The sequence below is a fragment of the Hibiscus syriacus genome, unplaced genomic scaffold, assembly GCF_006381635.1.
Source record: "Hibiscus syriacus cultivar Baekdansim isolate YM2019G1 unplaced genomic scaffold, ASM638163v2 tig00117016_pilon, whole genome shotgun sequence".
Classification (NCBI taxonomy): domain Eukaryota; kingdom Viridiplantae; phylum Streptophyta; class Magnoliopsida; order Malvales; family Malvaceae; genus Hibiscus; species Hibiscus syriacus.
Window position 1 is genome coordinate 2511298 of NW_024063525.1, and position 17899 is coordinate 2529196.

The following is a 17899-nucleotide window of genomic DNA, read 5'->3' on the forward strand; positions in this document are numbered from 1 at the left end:
ACCACCCAAATTGACCCTTGATATGTTGGAATTTCAATAATCCACTAAATGCATTATACTTTGACCCTACGTAAAGTGGCTTCTCACATTCTTAAAGAAGTGACTTCAATGAATCCGATTCTTTTTCTACATCTCTGAAGGCATCATGTAGCATATCTCTTGTATAATCAAAGTTGGGAGGAATAGATTTGTTAGGGCATCTAGAATCAAGCTCGGGCTATCTTTCTCCATGGAAAGTCCAAACCTTATAACTTTCATCGAAGCCATAGGAAAACAAATGATAGCGCACGGTCTGAATTGAGTGGTGCCACAAATTGATACAATGTATACAAGGACATCGAATAAGATCTGAATTTGGATCATTACTTTGTGTAAAGTCTAGAAAGGTGTTTACACCAACTTCATATGCATCAGATAACCTATCAGATAAAATCCATGCTTTATCCAACGACCATTACTTACCAACCTAAATAATTATAAAGTATTAGCAAAACTACAACTTTATAACTGATGATTGATGAAATATTTATGTAAGATATGAAGAACAAAATGTTTACCCCAAATTACCGAGCACAAAGTAACCCTAACAAATTCATTTTGTACTATGCTATAGAACACTGTTCAAGGGTTATGACCCATTCATAAAATCTAAAAAACCTATTCAAAATTGGAACAAACCCTAACAATGTTAGATAAATTATTGATGTTAGCCTATTCGATATCTTCTAACGTTCTTGGTGTTAGCCTCAAAATCTCTGTATTGTGCTTGTTGTAATTTAAGTTGAAGCACATGGTTGTAACATGAGAAAGCCTCATTTCCTATATTCGTAATCATCATTCAAAGAATGCATTCTTATCTAAGTTAATAATCGTATTTTACGTTACTTGAATTCGGGTGTGAGCATCATATATGAGTACATGTCTGAAACGATTATATTAGACAGAAGATTCTTAAAAGTCATATGCTAGTACCCATATGACAGACAAAAATGTTAGAAATAAATACTTCAAGAAAAGAATGAAAAGTCAGAGCAACATATAGTTACAAAATTCGACTAAAATAAATAATAAGATAAGATCCCACTAACCAGTATACCCAGAGAACTGTGGATATTATGTATGGGGCATTTCTTGAGAGAGACTCGGCAAATGATTGTCATGTTCCATCCAATGATAGCATCTGTGCCAAAGTTATGCCAACCTACATTTATCAAAAACAAAAATTAAATTTCAAGAGGGAGTGTTTAGTTAAACTAGCAAAACAATAAAAAGGGAACTATGCTACTCGAACGTAAGTATGAGTGTCGAATACATGTATTATTAGATTTTTTAAAGTTATTTCTATGCATTTAGAAGATCATTGGAGGTCATATCCACATATCTATATGTCCGACACAAAATGTTAGATATCGATACTTCAAATGAAAAGAAGAATCCAAACAACATAGAAAGAAGAAAAAGGCAGGATAAGTTGTGTTAGTGAAACATTAAGTACCAATGCAAAGGACAGACCCAAATATTTAAAGCCTCTTCACTAATGAAAAGTCCACAACCAGCAACCATAAGCAACCAAAAGTAAATCCATCTGAAACATGGCAATTAGGTAAAAACTTGGAACCATTCTAGTTAGCGAATGAAATACATATGTGGGAACTAGGAAGCAGAGGCACCTCCCTGACTCCTCATTTTTTTTAAACAAAAGAATCCCAAACATAATATAACCTTCCAAAAATCCTCGAAATTTATACTATTGTGGGGTCATTCAGACTGATATCGCTTGGACTCGGAAGTGAGTAACGGATACGATATTGTTTTTTAGGTTTGTCCATGTCGGACAATGATACTTAAAGTCAAGTGAAACAAGATATGTCTGTAAACATTTCAACAAGCATAAAAAAACATATATCACAAGACAATCAAAGTTCAACATTTTTGAACTAAAATACATAATCCATCAAAACCCAAAAATCAAAAAGAGATCAAGAACTAGCATAAGAGTCCACTGAAGTAAAAAAACCGAAATAACCCACTTAAACAACCTATGAAATGAACAAATCAGTAGCGATTAAACAAATAATAAAAAATAAAACAAGCATGCATGCAACAAATATCGATTCAGAAAAACATATATGAAGTAAAAGCATCAAACCCATTAAATCAGACAAAATAGAAATCAACAAACCGACAAATGTTGGAATAGAGAACGAGGATTACCTGTGGAAACCCTTGATTTTTTACTCCCTCGACTGCGTTGTGGTGAATGGTCAAACCGGTGCTGGGAGGTTGCAAAGACAAAAATGGAAAACAGAGAAAAATGGGGAGAGCACGACGTGAACTTTTGTTAACCAAGGGGGAAGCACAAGCGGGAAATTAAGGATGAAAAATAAGGGGGTGAAATTAGAATACGACTCCTAAAGATGACACACAAAATTCATCTGTACTCCGTGTTTTTCTAAATTTTTTGGATTATGGCTATTAAATATGACATACATTATTGTAAGTCATAAATCGTTCAGATTTTAAAAAACATGACATTTTTTTATGACACACATGTTTTGCAAGTCATAAATTAGCGTGTGTCATCGTTCGTGTGTCATTAAAGGTATATTTTCTTGTAGTGAGTTTCACATTTCATCCTTAAGCTTTTCCTTAGCTTTAATATTTATTGATCTTGATTTCAAGCACACAATCTAAATGAGCATCATTACAAACATATTCAAATTCAAACCACATGTTAGAATCTTACTAACACAGGCACATAATAGAAAATAATTTTCTAAAATATCTTTCGATGCTCATTCGATACTAATTCCATGTCAAAACATAATTGTTAACCATAATACTTTAAAATTGACCATTCAAGTCCCTTTTTATACAAATTTCACATAACATTTTCACTTAAGTTCCCAACTTTTCCATATTTGTTAGGGTTGTTCATGGACGGTTAATTCTACCATTTAGCCTAAACGGTCGATTAACTATTATAACATTATGAGATTTTTCTAACCGTAACCTAACTATTAAGAAACGGTTAACCACTAACGGTTAACCATTATTAACGGTTCGGTTACAGGTTAACCTATTACAATTATTTGTCAAATTTTTCATAATTCATACTACAAAAAATATATAACTTAACACATACTTAAACCGATGTAAGTGAATAAAATAAAAAGTGTAGCACTTAACTCATACTTACATCAGTGTAATTATGTTCATCTCCAAATATCTTAGTACCTAACAATAAACACATAATTATATTGGTGTAAGAATATTTCTATATTTTCAAAGAAATAAAAATTAAAAATGATATATATATATATATATATTAAATTATTTGTATACAAATTTTATTAAATATATATATAATAATTATAAATAGTAGAAAACTATATTAAGTTATTTGTGTAAAATTCTAATAAATTAGAAATATATAATTATAAATTTAATTTCTTAACACTTAACCGTTGGTTAATTGTTTATCAAAACTTGTAACCGTAACCTTAACCGTTAACCATCATTTTTAGTGGTTCAGTTAACCGAAACCGTTAAATATTAATGGGTCGGTTAATTAACCTATTAAATGTAATGGTTATACCAGTTAACGGTTACAGTTAACAGTTCCGGATATTTTTTAACACCCCTAATATTTGTGATTTAAGCCTCAACTTTTACCAACCTCCCAAAATAATTCAATTTCACATTCTAACATTAATTTCAACTCTCAAACATTAATTTCCAGCATGGTACCTAAAATATTGGATCATTACACAACAACCCACAACTTTTCCATAATTATCGATTAGGTCCCCCAACTTTTATAAAATTAAAGAATGGCCCCAAATTTTTCTAAGGATTGTAGAATACTTCCTACATCATTTCCATCCCCTACATAATTTTTCCATAATTTTTCTTATCCTCTTTAGTCAAGGTCGAATGCTTTGTATGTTTAAGATTAGGGTTTTCATGATTTTACTCGATTTTTATCCGATCCGAGTATAAAATCAGCCTCTATTCAACCTTATAAAATCTCTAAAATAAAATCCATAAATCAATTTCATCAAATCATTATCTTTCCCCAAATCTAGGGTTGGGCCAAAATCAACATAAGCATGTATAAACATGTATAAGTGATTTTAATCGACAATCAAGCTTGTAAACGATTCTACAATCTTAATAACATCAAAATCCATCATCAATTCAATAAACCCTAATATCAACATAAACCCTATAATTTGAGATCTTTGAACTCAAGAAAGATTAGCATGCAATAATGGTACCAAATGATAGCGTTTTTCGAATAGAAAAATTTTCTATTGCACAGCTTAATCCAAAAACCAAAGGAATTTGCTCAAAAATGAAAAATAAAATTTCTCTTACCTAGGTCAGGGGGAGCACGAAATGGAGCTGAAAAATGGCTTGGTCTCATGAAAGTTCAGTTAATTCCATGTTAATTTATCCTTTATTTAAGCTTAAATGAATTTAAAATTCATTTAATTGAGAAATGACTAATTTACCATTAATGAATCCTTATAATTACATCCATACCAAGCCACATAACCCTTATCATCTTTATAAATTCAAATATGAACAAAATAATTCACCTTTTATAACTTTGCCCATGCAATCTTTCCAAAATTTCAATCTTGCCATTTTTCATCCAACGATCCAAATTGAACATGTAAATAAATTCTCAAATCCAATGGTCCATATTATTTCCCATCATTTTAACATGTGGAAATAATATTTCCAAGCTTAATTTATCATCATTCAAATTTTCCTAAATTTCTATTCGATCCGATTTATCGAATTTTACCGAACTTCAACACTTTTTAGCTTTTAAAAAATCTATTTCTCACTAAAACGTCATTCTTGGGGTTAAACTATTCATTTATGGGGCCAAAATACATAAATTTTGGAAATTATAGTTTTGGTCCCTAAACTTTTGAAAAATCACATTTTTTAGTCCTTAAACTTCTACAAACTTTATACTTTATCCCCTAAACTTTCAAAATTTACATATTGGTCACTAACCAAAATTTTGCTATATTACACCATATCACATGTACTTTTCACATATTCACTTCATATAACTTGTACTTTTCACATATTCACATCACATAACTTGTACTTTTCACATATTCACATCACATAACTTGTACTTTTCATTTCATTTCAAAATCACAACCCAATGTTTAATGAATGGGAATGCAAGGTACACGAATCATATATGAGTGATAATAGTTACTGAAGAACACAACATCACTATACTAATAATCGGGATGGTAGTTCATAATGTCAAAACATCATGAACCCCATAATTACAAAAAATACCAAAAGTTCACGAATGTATTAAATATAGGAGCACACAATGGTATTAATACGAGAGTGCACGAATGCACTAATACAAGATTGCACGAATGCACTAATACAAGATCAATCGATAAACACTCCACCTCATGGCATGCCAGTTGTACCAATAACTCTCAATGCATATACAATAGACTTTTATATTAAAATCATGTATCATTCATTTCTCAGGAGTATCCACAGATACTAACATGTTAAAATAACGAATGAAAGTACTTTGGGAAGTTCATACCCAAAATCATCCATAATCATGTAGTAAAATATCAAATAAAATGTAATTGGGTAAATCATACCAAAAAATCATTTGAATACCTTTTTGGCAAAAAATATGAAAATAGTTCAAAATATGATTTAAAATCTTTTTCTCTCCAATTCATTTGAGGTTGACTCATCGCAAGTGTTCCTCATATCATATATAACAATATAAGTAAGATTGTGCTCACTTGGAAATGCCTCAATAGCAAACCTTGCTTTCGATATAACCTCACTTTTATGATTTTTCCTTAGCTTTTAGCTCGATTAGATCTCATTTTCGATCACAATCTATATGTACGCCATTAGCATAACACATAATTCAAAGTACAGATTAGTACTATTATAATATAAGCACATGTTAGGAATAAAATTCCTAAAAGTTCTTTCGATACTAGTTTAATACTAATTTCACTTCATAACACAAATATTGACCTTTCAAGTTTTTTACTATTCATATTCATCACTGCTTTCACATGACAATTTGTAATTTCACATTTCAACCACTAATATGAATTCTTTTAAAATTCATCTCAACGTTTCCAATTTATTCAAAATGGTCCCTTTCCATTTAACTTTAATTCAATCTTCCAAAAGCATAAATGCACATTCCAATATTTAATTCAATCATAGTAAATCAATTTATAAGAAATTGCCATTTCAATCCCAAACTTTCTAAAATAAGAAAAGATGTCCCTTCAACTTTACAAACTTCCAAATTGGTCCAATCAATATTCTACAGCATGTATAATCATTCTCATATCATTTCTAGACTTAGGAAATTTTTTCCTTCATGGTCGAATGCTTTAGGGCAAAAATTTCATGATTTCTACTTTGATTCAAGCATGAATTCAAGCTTCAAACATCATTTTCATACTTCTACAATCATTTTCATATCAATTTCAATTCAAATTCAATAATTCTCTACAAACCTTAACCATGGTTGAATACAATATCATCATTTCTACATGTTTTTAATCATCACACATGCTTGGAAACAACTCTATTACATCACTAACATAAAAAATTCAACCTTAGATCATTGAATTTCAACTTCCTCTTCATCCAAAAATTTCATGAAACCAACCTTCCAAGCAAGAACAACGGAAATATTTATACCAAATGATAGATAATTTAATGAAAATCAATTCTCTATTTCATATATTAATCCAAAAATCAAAGAAAATTGATTAAAATGAAAAATAAAAACTTTCTCCTTTAATGGATTTCACAACTAAGCTTAAAGATGAGAAGAAATTATCATGTAAATTCTAGTTAAAATTCATGTACACTTGTCCTAAAACAAATTAAATGAATTAAAAATTCATTTAATTAAAAGTTACCAATTTACCATTACTAAATAATGATAACTACCATCATACCATTATAATGACATCATTCCTTACATCATCATGTCAATATAAATAACATTTTATTAGTTTCCATCTTTTCCCTTGCACTTTTCCAAAAATTCTAATCTTACCACTTTAATCCAAGGATCCTGATTTACATGGAAGATAAATCTTAAATCCAATGACCCGTGTTAAATTATACTATAATAAAATATGTAAATGAAATTATTAACCTTATAATATCATCCTTGAAAATTTCCGATTCGATCCAATTATCCGAATATTTTACCAAACTTTATCTCTTTAAAGCTTTTAATACAAATATCATATCAAACATATGATTCCCATTAATAAAATAATTCTTGGGGGGGGGGTGAGTTATTCACTTACGAGATAAAATTTCTTTTTGGAAAAATTTCCAATTTGGTCTTTGAACTTTTCCAAAATTTATACTTTAACCACTAAACTTTTAAAAATTACATTTTGGTCACTTGCCAAAATTTTAGGGTATTACATAACATATAATTTGTCTTTTGTATTAATATATCATGGTGAAACATGATGCGAATAATGATGTCATACCACAAATTTTTGAGAAATTTGGATGATGTATATGATAATTGTATTTTTGAAGAAGAATGAAACTGGTGAAGCTGGAATAAAAACTATCCAAATCAAATGTTCTTATCCAGTGATTGTTTTGATTACCTAATGCTACTAAAGATAAGAAATTCATTAGTATTAGTTAATTATCCTAAATTTTTTGTTAGTAAATTATTTTTTAGATTAACCATCTATAGTCTACACTTGAGTTTAGAAGATTCAAACAAAGATTTTGATGATGTGATGATGCAAAGAGTGAAGATCACAAGCATGGTGAGAATGAATTAATCTATTTAAGGATTATGATTCTACCTGTGAGGTTAAATTATTTTGACTTGTTGCCTGTTTATTCATGCTTTTTAAATACATGAATTAGGTTATATCAACCTTTAAGCTAGTCTATAAAACTTAGTGGATATATTATGGAATGAGATAAATCACAAGTAAAAAGACTAAGGTTAAGGTAATAGTGAGTCAATAATGTGTATGCTTAATAAGATAATGTTGTGGCTAAAAGTATCAAGAACAATTCTTTAAGTGGCCTTAAGAAAGAGAACTTATAAATGATTTATTGGAAAATAGTTTGATGAGTGTGAAAGTGAATGTCTAGGATTGGTTCTATGAAGACCTTATATTTAAGTGTGCCTAGTACGCCACCTATCTTTCATATAAACCTACCGGTGAGCTATTCATTATTATGCTCATTATTCTAATTTATAAAATACTACGACAAGTTAAACTCTCTTTAATCTTAGTACAAAAGTTAAAAAAGTAGAGATTAATTTAGTAGATAAAAATACCAAATTTAGTCATAGTAAATAAATATGAGATGGTCTCTTTATGGCTAATATGTTGAATAACATGTTGAATGAGAAAGTGATAAACACTACTGCTACTAAAAGATTAATTGTAGTTATTAAATCTCTGAGTAATTTTCCTAAGTAGATGAAAGAAAAAAGATGGTATATCTTAGGAGTTGCGTTGAGATCTCTTGTAGTAAACGTAAGATAATTCTCCCATTGGTAGGAAATGTTGAAATCTCTTCATAATATTCATAATGTCCTAAACACTTCTTACAAAAAAAGCTATGAAAAATATAAATTCCTTTTGAATGAAAAGAGTCGTGGAGGACTAAAATAAGATATGAGGAATTTCATAATCTTTTGAGATTATGAATACCAATCAAAATTATTAGTAACTTCTCAAAATTTTGAGAATATAATCACCTGTAAATAATATTTGAGTTTTTTAAAGTATAATTTTATGGTTAAAAATGATAACAAACTTTACTCTAGTTTGCTTGAGTATATGTGTATGAGAATTTGTTTACACATTATTCAAGGCACTTATGGATTTATTTCTAACTAAAAGAGTTAAAATGTGGAGATGTCTTAAGATAATGATTAAAGTTAGAGAGGAACCCAATTGATCCGCTTACCAAAGATTAAAGTCAGAAGTTGGTTATTGATTTGTCGTGGGGATGAGTTTAAAGCTCATTGGTTAAGGAATTCATGGTTGATACCCAACTTAGTTATATTAAATGTGGTCAAACGAAGCCATGGAAAGACTTATAGTGTACATTTCTATTTTCCTATCCCTATGGCGAATAATGTACACACACATGATGGACTTAATTTCTCTTAATAAACCCAAGCTTTGGGTGGTTTTAATGAGAAAGACTTGATGAATTTACTAATTTTGTTTGAATATATATTTTTAATAAGTTCATAACCCATAGTTGAGTGGGTAATCCTAATCATAGAGGACTAGATGAACTTATCGTTGGAGAGGATGGGTTTTATTAAAACTCTTAATGAATTCAAACCTAAGAGTTTTGGAGTTCCTAGTGAGAAGGACATATTGAATTCACCGATTAAAGATGTTGAATATTTATTCTTAATGATTTCTTATCCTAGAGTTTGGGTGGTTCATTTAAAAATGAACTTGAAGAAATTCACCATAATTATTATGATGATGAGCTATTAAAAAAGCTCTTAATTATTTTATAGCCCAGTTTTAGTGGTTTATATTGAGATAAACCTGATGAAATAACCTACGTAAGTGAGAAGGATTAGCCACCTTCTACGAGTAATGTTGTGTCATTTTTCTAGTACACTTACTAGAATCCTGAGGAAAGATGACTATATATATACATTCATATATATACTTTGTAGAAACATCGAGGACTTCGTTGGATGAAGGTGTTGGTTGAGTATTATGAGTTCACTCTAATCTTAGAAAGTTAAAGATTTTTCACTTATTTAAGAGAAGAATTACTCATCATCAATAAGTACTAATTCCAGATACGTTCTTTATGCTTAAGCAACTAATCTCGATATTACTATTCTCATGTTTTAACTTCATTGTTCACAATTTTATGAAAAATTTCTTTCGCATTAGTGGTGGATTGTTGTTAATGCTAAGAAATAAAAACATTTTTATTGCTATTCAATTTTGTTTTAAATAGCTTATTAATGTTGTTTGATTGAAAGAAGATTTTTCCCTCACTATTTAACTTATAAATAGTGCGTATCTGTTCTCATTTTATATATCCCAAAATAATTGTTTGATATAAAAACACTCTTATAGAGTGTCATCTTGAGTTGAGAGAAGTGCAGTACCACCAAAGTCTACTATATCTTTCTGGTGTACGAAATTTGAAGAGCTATGCTAACCTTGAGGGACTATTCGTCCATTGTAGCGATTACACACATCAAGACGAATTTGCTTCTAAGGTAGTGGTTAATACCATGACATAGTTAATCGATTCTTTGTTTAAATATTTTATTTAATATTTTTCAGTCAAATCTAATACCTCGTTTGTAGCTATCAATTTTACCAACAATGACAAATACTACCTTGCAACTCAACTTCATTAACACCCAAAAGTTCTCAAATTAAAACTAATATACTATCTAACTGATCTCCAAACACACCACCACAACCTGTCGGAACCGACTTCAACATTAAATTTTAGAAAAAAAATATAATATCAAAATTAGCTCCAACATTTATCAGAACAATTATTCTAACCCTAACTTTTTGTAGCATTTTAATCCCTCAAAGTTTTAACTTTGGTTGAAAGAATTTCTTGCTGAATGGAAGCCGCGTTAGTTGACTAACGATCAATGTGTGCTGCTGATGTAATGTTTTTTTTCATGTGCTTAATTGTTATTGTGTCATACGTCATGTCATCACCTTAGGTGACATGTCACATGTCATGTTAGTAGTTAAACACATGGAGAAATGTCATATTAGTGACATGTATTGATCGTTAGTCAATTAACTGTTTCTATCCATTAGAACCATTTTGATAAAAAAAATTAAATCGTTGAGAGTTAAAATGCTTTAAAAATATATAAAAGATAACTATTGAAACAAATGTTGATGTCTTATTTTAATATTATACTTTAAAAATACTCAAATGGTGGAGATCCCACTGTACAAATGGATGAACTTTTAACTTTACTCGACGATTGACAGGACGATATATACTCTTACTAGTAAAATTGATTGGACGAAGGTTTAACAAATGGTTTATATGGGTATTGAAAAAATTATTTTCTTAAGTAGGGTGAAAAATGAATAGTGTAGGAGGAAGTTGGCAAAGAACTTGGTATCATTGGGAAGTCAACCGGAACACTTGGCATCTTCAGCAACTACAACAGAGGGTTTATTTGTAAAAAAAAAACAAAGATTGTGTTGATGAAAATGAAGAGCTTGAAGACATTAGGTGCTTCGATTGACTTTTTGAAGATGCCAAATGCTTCGATCGACTTTTCGAAAAGTCAGATGCTCTGAACGGCTTCCTATACACTATTTATTTCACCGAAAATTTTTTTAATACCCCATATAACCTTTTTTTTCTTTAACCATTATCTTAGCACTTGCCTACCCCAGACCATTGAAAGTCAAACTTTTAATATTTTGTTAAATTAAATCAAGTGATGAAAAAAATATTTTTAATAACTTTTTGTTTCTAAATTTTCATGTTAACATTACAATAAAATATGATCTCAAAATTGTTTGAGTTGTATTTTGTCGATCGATTCTCCGTTTACATTATGTCATTGAACTAATGATTGAAAGCAATGACGATGACAATGAACATCATTAATTATGATTTTATCATATCCTACTTAGCATGTTAATTTTTAGCTCAAATGGCCATTAACTTTTTAACGAAAAAGTATAAGTTTGAAACATATTAATAGTTGGGTGACCATTTTGTAACTTTTAATAGTTGGAGGATTTAAGAAAATAGTACACTATATTCGAGAGACGATTTTGTAACTTTTAATAGTTAAAGAATTCAATTAGGTAACGCCTTATAATTAAGGATCATTTGTATAATTAACCCTAAAAATAGTTTACGATAAAATACATATTTAGTACCTGAACTATCATTTTTGGTTCATTTTAATACCTAAACTTTCAATTTTTTCAAAATCATACATAGCGTTTAGTTTTTGTTTCATTTTAGTACCATAGGGTTAAAAATTTAACGCGTTTAGTATTTAAACTATCAGTTTTGGTTCGTTTTAGTACCTAAACTTTCAAATTTTTTTAAAATTTAACGTAAAATTTGGAACGAGGTACTAAAATGAAACAAAAACTAAAATTTATATATGTTTTAAAAAAAATGAAAGTTTAAATACTAAAACAGACCAAAGTTGATACTTTAGATACTTAACAAATAATTTAACCATTAATTTTTAATAAAAATTATTTTATTCAAGACGAAAATATAGTTACTTTATAAAATCGAAAATGAGCTGACCCTTATTCCTATATGCAATGAGGTAAGAGGAGGTAAGATAGTAGGTTGCTTCCAACGTCAGGTTGAGAGTAGCTTTCGTGGAGACCTCTAAATTATGAATTAACCCCGTGAGACTCGATCCCACTATTCTAAAACTAAAAACTTTGTGCTCTACCAACTGAGCTGGATGTGGAAAATTGAAGGAACAAAGTAACAAAATTTCAATTTCATTTCAATCTTACGGTGGAAAATATAGGTTGCAAGTTGAGACCAACCCACCAAGAAAATCAGCCAACTAAAACTCTATATTCAGAGGCGCTAAGCTAACCTCATCATTTCTCTGTTCCTTTTCGGTGAGAGCAAATCGCTTAGGAGCCAAACAAGGTTTGCTCCTTTCCCTTCTCCATAATTTACATTTAAATTCTCCGTTGAAAATTCTCCCTTTAGTTCTAGAAGTATGGCATACATGTTGAAAATTTTAATCTTAATATCAATTATCTGGTCTCTAGTTTTTGTAATTTCATCTGTTTTATTATTGGATTTATTGTTATAGACAGTTTTGATTTCTGGGTGGTGGATAGTTAACCCTGGTGGATAGGAATTTTGGAGTACTTTGGTTAGCTTTTGATTAAGTGTTTTTTTTTTTAAAAAAGAACATGTTAAAAAATCTTTCTTTTTTCCACAGAAGGAAGAAAAATGGTTTTGTGGATTAGTTAATAGGAATAGCTCGGCGAGAAATATGTTTCAGAAAGGGTTGGTAGTTGAAATCCTCAAGGAATGGTAGATGCTACCTAACTAAACCAAAACTAACTTTTGAAGGCATTAATTTTGAAAGAAATGGTAATTGGCCTTGAACTAGTGAATAAGAAGTGTTTAATGCCGACCAAATCAATACTTTTGTTTCTAGGATCAGTGGTAAGTGAAGTCTTGCCGAAACTAGTTTGCAGTTTATTTTATTCGCTCTCACTACATATATATTATAATTGTTTGAGTTGGTTTGAGCAGTGGTTATTAGTACAATTTCTGTATTCCGGAATTTATTTTGATTGGTATAATTTTTATATTAAATCATTGATGGATGAAATGAAAGTCATATTATTTCTTTTCATTTACTTTTTGTGACGGACTCAATTTGGTCATTTTATTGTGATGACAATCAATCGAGTTTCACATATGTTTCATCTATTTCAGCCTGCTAACGGTCATTCAGCATAAAGTTTGAGTTCAGGTTCTCTATCCTCATATTGGATGGCCATTATACCATGTGGAAGTACATTCGGTGCCCAGTGGAGTATTCGTCCTCAATTTGCAATACGTCCTTATGTCCCAAACCGAATAATGACAGCCAGATTGGGGTAAGTTTTCTACTTAACTCTTTTGCATATATAGAAAGGGTATTATTGAATTTTATCATCAGACTGCACTTATTTCCTTCTAGACCTTTATGTGGATTTGGAATTACTGAATTTGCAGTCTCATTACTACTTGCTAGTTTTGGTTTCTGCACTAGCATTCATTTGAATTTGTGAATTTGATGCATGGCATATTGGTGAACATAATGGTTAGCTGGGCAGATATACCCCCTTTGTAGTTACTCTTTTTGTTTAGACTGTATTTATGTTTGTTGATACTTGATAGTTGATTAAAGAGAGACCTGTGAAAAAATGTGATGTTTTACCTCTAACCCTTATAGTCTATTTGTTGGTAATCATGGAATAATCATTTTGGTGTTTATTGCTCTTATGCAGAGTCACAAGTACAATGAGTTGTTTGGGAATGGGATCATCTAATTCAGGCTTGTTTTCACGTGATTCCTTACCGTTGTTATCATTTATGAGGTCATCTCAAACATCACATCATCGTAGGGGAGCACGGTTCATTGTTAGAGCTGAAACTGTGAGTGTAAACTACTTCCAATTTCTTTTCTTTTCTTTTGTTTTTTTTTTTTTTTTGGTTTTGTGTTGTAATTTTTTCGGGTTGAAAATAGGCTTTAATGGTTTTTAATGACTTAATTATACATTTTGAGCAGGATTATTACACTGTCCTTGGTGTGTCGAGAAATGCAAGTAAATCTGAAATCAAAAGTGGTAAGCTGAGTTAGCAGAACTTGTTCAGTGACTCTTCTAATTATTGCTTATATAATTTTCTTTGCTGCATTTATGTGCTTATTTTTGTTTGCTAGTTTACTTTCTTATATATGATTTTTCAACTTAATGAAGTTAAGTTTACCCAGGATTTAAGGGTTTCTGCATGTAAAGTCGTAAAACTCTATTGCACAAGCTTTAATTTTAAGGGAGGGTAGGTGTTAATAACATAAATAAAAGAGAATTTAGAAAGTGTGGATTGATGTGAAGTGAAGTTAAGACAAATTTGAGGATATAACTAAGTACACAGTGAGCATGTATAAAAATTGAAAAAGTCTCATCATATTTCGGTCGGGTTACACCAAGGTGCACATTTACAAGGAGAATAAAAGGAAGTAAGGAACGCTTGCAACTTTAAGAAAGAATAAGTTAATGGGTCAACCAGGATAGTTAACATTTGGTGGTATTCACATTCATGGTCTCAGCTAATGAAAAGATTTTTGGTGTTTCAACTATCTGAAGGAAATTTTGTGGTTCTCCTCCTTTGATTGGAGCTTCAATTTTTTTTCCATGATTACTTACTGCTTTTGTCTTCCATATTATATTATCTTACTGTTTTTAAATCTGTTGGTTTTTTCAGCTTATCGCAAGCTTGCTCGAAGTTACCATCCGGATGTGAACAAGTCAGTTGATCTTATATCTCTTGCCTCCTATTTATTGTTGTGTTTATCACATTTTTATATATTTCATTATATTTATGTGTGATGTGAAGTGCTAGTAAACTTGAACTTCAATTTGATGTGGTTCAGATAAAAACATGACATGATTATATCAGCAAGCTCTGGTCATCTGGATTTTCTGGGATTTGATGTGATGCAATCTGAATATCAGATTCAGATTGGCAACAATCTGCTCACTGAAAGTTAATCTCAGAAGAAATAATAGATGACAATTCACATCTGAATTGGCTATATTGACCCATATGAGAAAACCTGTGAATATTTTGGGCCATGTGGTGTTGGTTAGTCTCTGAGAATCATCAAAGTTTCTAATTATTCTACTATGCTTTTTTCTTTCCCATTCTTAGATCTAGTGGCGTTACAAGTGGTTTAATGTAGAAGCGACCACAATGATCATAAAAATGTATTCTCTTATTCTGGTCAAACAATAGAAATTAACTTCCTTGCTGGGTTCTGGGAAATGGGTTTCATTAGTTCTTACATGACACCGTTTCTTAGGCAGGTTAGAAATTTCGAATTCCCTGGGAGATCATGTTAATGAGATGGGTCAACATCCACTTATTTTCATTGTACTATCCTCATCTTAGGATGGAGGAATCAACTGTGATGATTTCTGTTGATGTAGCAAACTCTCTGGTTTGAGTATTTGAAGTTGGCTAATAACCTTTTCAATAGAAAAGCGCCGAAGGGATGTCTGTCTATTTCAAGCAGTGGATCAAATAAAATCTATCCAAAACGAGGTCTTAGAGAATGTGATTGTTGAAAGAAAGAGAAAATGGAATAGTAGTCATAAATTTCCCAACTTAGGTGTTTGTTGAGTTTTGTTCTTATATTCGTAGAATTAATTGCTGAAATGAAGAATGTAGAGCAGTATTTGGAAGATCTCTGACTCACAAGTACTTTTTCTTGAAAGTTTGTTTCCATTTTGTGTTGCTAGTTAAAATATCTTATTTAACTCACGTATGCTCGAACAATAATGCTTCCCCCACCTTTCTCATCATCATATAATATTCTGCAGAGATCCAGGGGCAGAGACAAAGTTCAAGGAAATTAGCTTTGCATATGAGGTAAGAATATTATGTCGTGCTTATTATGGTTTCCTTTGGATGTGTAAAACGCAACCGGTTCTTAATCCCTGTGCTCATATCTAGTCTTTGAGGTGCATTATATGCTTAGGTATTGTCGGATGATGAGAAGCGATCTCTATACGACAAATATGGGGAGGCTGGACTTAAAGGTGCTGGTATGGGAATGGGAGTAAGTTAATTCTACTGATGCTGAATAAGATCATTCATTTCAAAATTATATTTCTCTATATTTCATTCAGCATTGATGGCATGTTTGCTTTGACAGGATTTCAGCAATCCTTTTGATCTGTTTGAGTCGCTATTTGAAGGCATGGGTGGCACGGGCATGGGCGGACAAAGTTACAGGAATAGAGCTGTTGATGGGCAGGATGAATATTACAGTCTATTATTGAATTTTAAGGAAGCAGTGTTCGGAGTTGAGAAAGAAATCGAGATAAACTGACTAGAAAGCTGCGGAACTTGCAATGGTTCTGGTGCAAAACCTGGAACAACACCGTCCAAATGTACCACATGTGGTGGTCAAGGCCAGGTTATCTCATCTGCAAGGACTCCAATGGGCGTTTTCCAGCAGGTAATGACATGCTCTTCGTGTGGCAGGGCAGGGGAAATTTCTACCCCATGCAATACATGTTCTGGAGATGGGCGGGTAAGGAGAACGAAGAGGATTAGTTTGAAAGTGTCGGCTGGTGTGGACTCTGGTAGCCGTTTAAGGGTCCGGTCTGAAGGAAATGCTGGAAGGAAAGGTGGGTCCCCGGGTGATCTATTTGTAGGCATTGAAGTAATCCCAGACCCTGTCCTAAAACGTGATGATACCAACATATTGTACACCTGCAAGGTGTCATATATAGATGCAATACTGGGAACAACAATCAAGGTTCCAACTGTGGATGGTATGGTTGATTTGAAGATACCAGCCGGAACCCAGCCAAACAACACCCTTGTAATGGCCAAGAAAGGTGTTCCTGTTCTAAATAAAACCAACATGAGGGGTGATCAGGTGGTCCGTGTCCAAGTTGAAATTCCCAAAAGACTGAGCAGTGAAGAGAAGAAGCTTATTGATGAACTTGCTGACTTAAGCAAGGGTAAGAGAGCAAGCAGTAGGAGATAGTTTCTGGGTCTTTCAGGTGAATACACTGATATTATAGGTGCTATTTGCCCCGGAAATCGTATTATCTGTCCGGTATCTGCGGCTTCCGAAGTTGGAACTACCAGTTCATGCGAACACATTTTGATGTTCTGAAAATGCATGAAGTAGGAAAGCTGAAAGCGGCTAAAATTTGGAGTGATAGGTAAGGTAAGATTATATTGTGATAGTTGTCCCATATAAATGAATCTCGATGGAAACAGCGAGGTGTAAGAATAGATAAATTCATCTGTGATTGCAGTCTTTTATTAGCAATTCTCTGAGATTGAACTATAATTTGGGCAACAATGTTATCCTTCAATTTTGTCTCTTTTTTATTAAAATATTATGAATGAATGATGATAAAACTTCTCTCGTTCGTTTGGATTAGCCGCAGCTAATTTATACCTTTCAAATAACAATTGTAAGTTGCGTGTATATTTAGTATTTATATAGTTATTGAATGTATAGGTAGAGTTTAATATTTAATTTGTTTCTTACATTGAAATTACAATGATAATATTTAAA

At 31.4% G+C, this 17899-nt stretch overlaps 1 pseudogene; it reads left to right on the plus strand.

Annotated features, from left to right (window-relative positions):
* The first annotated feature begins 12612 nt into the window (after positions 1-12612).
* On the plus strand, positions 12613-17696 carry LOC120195467 (annotated as a pseudogene).
* The last annotated feature ends 203 nt before the right edge of the window (positions 17697-17899 follow it).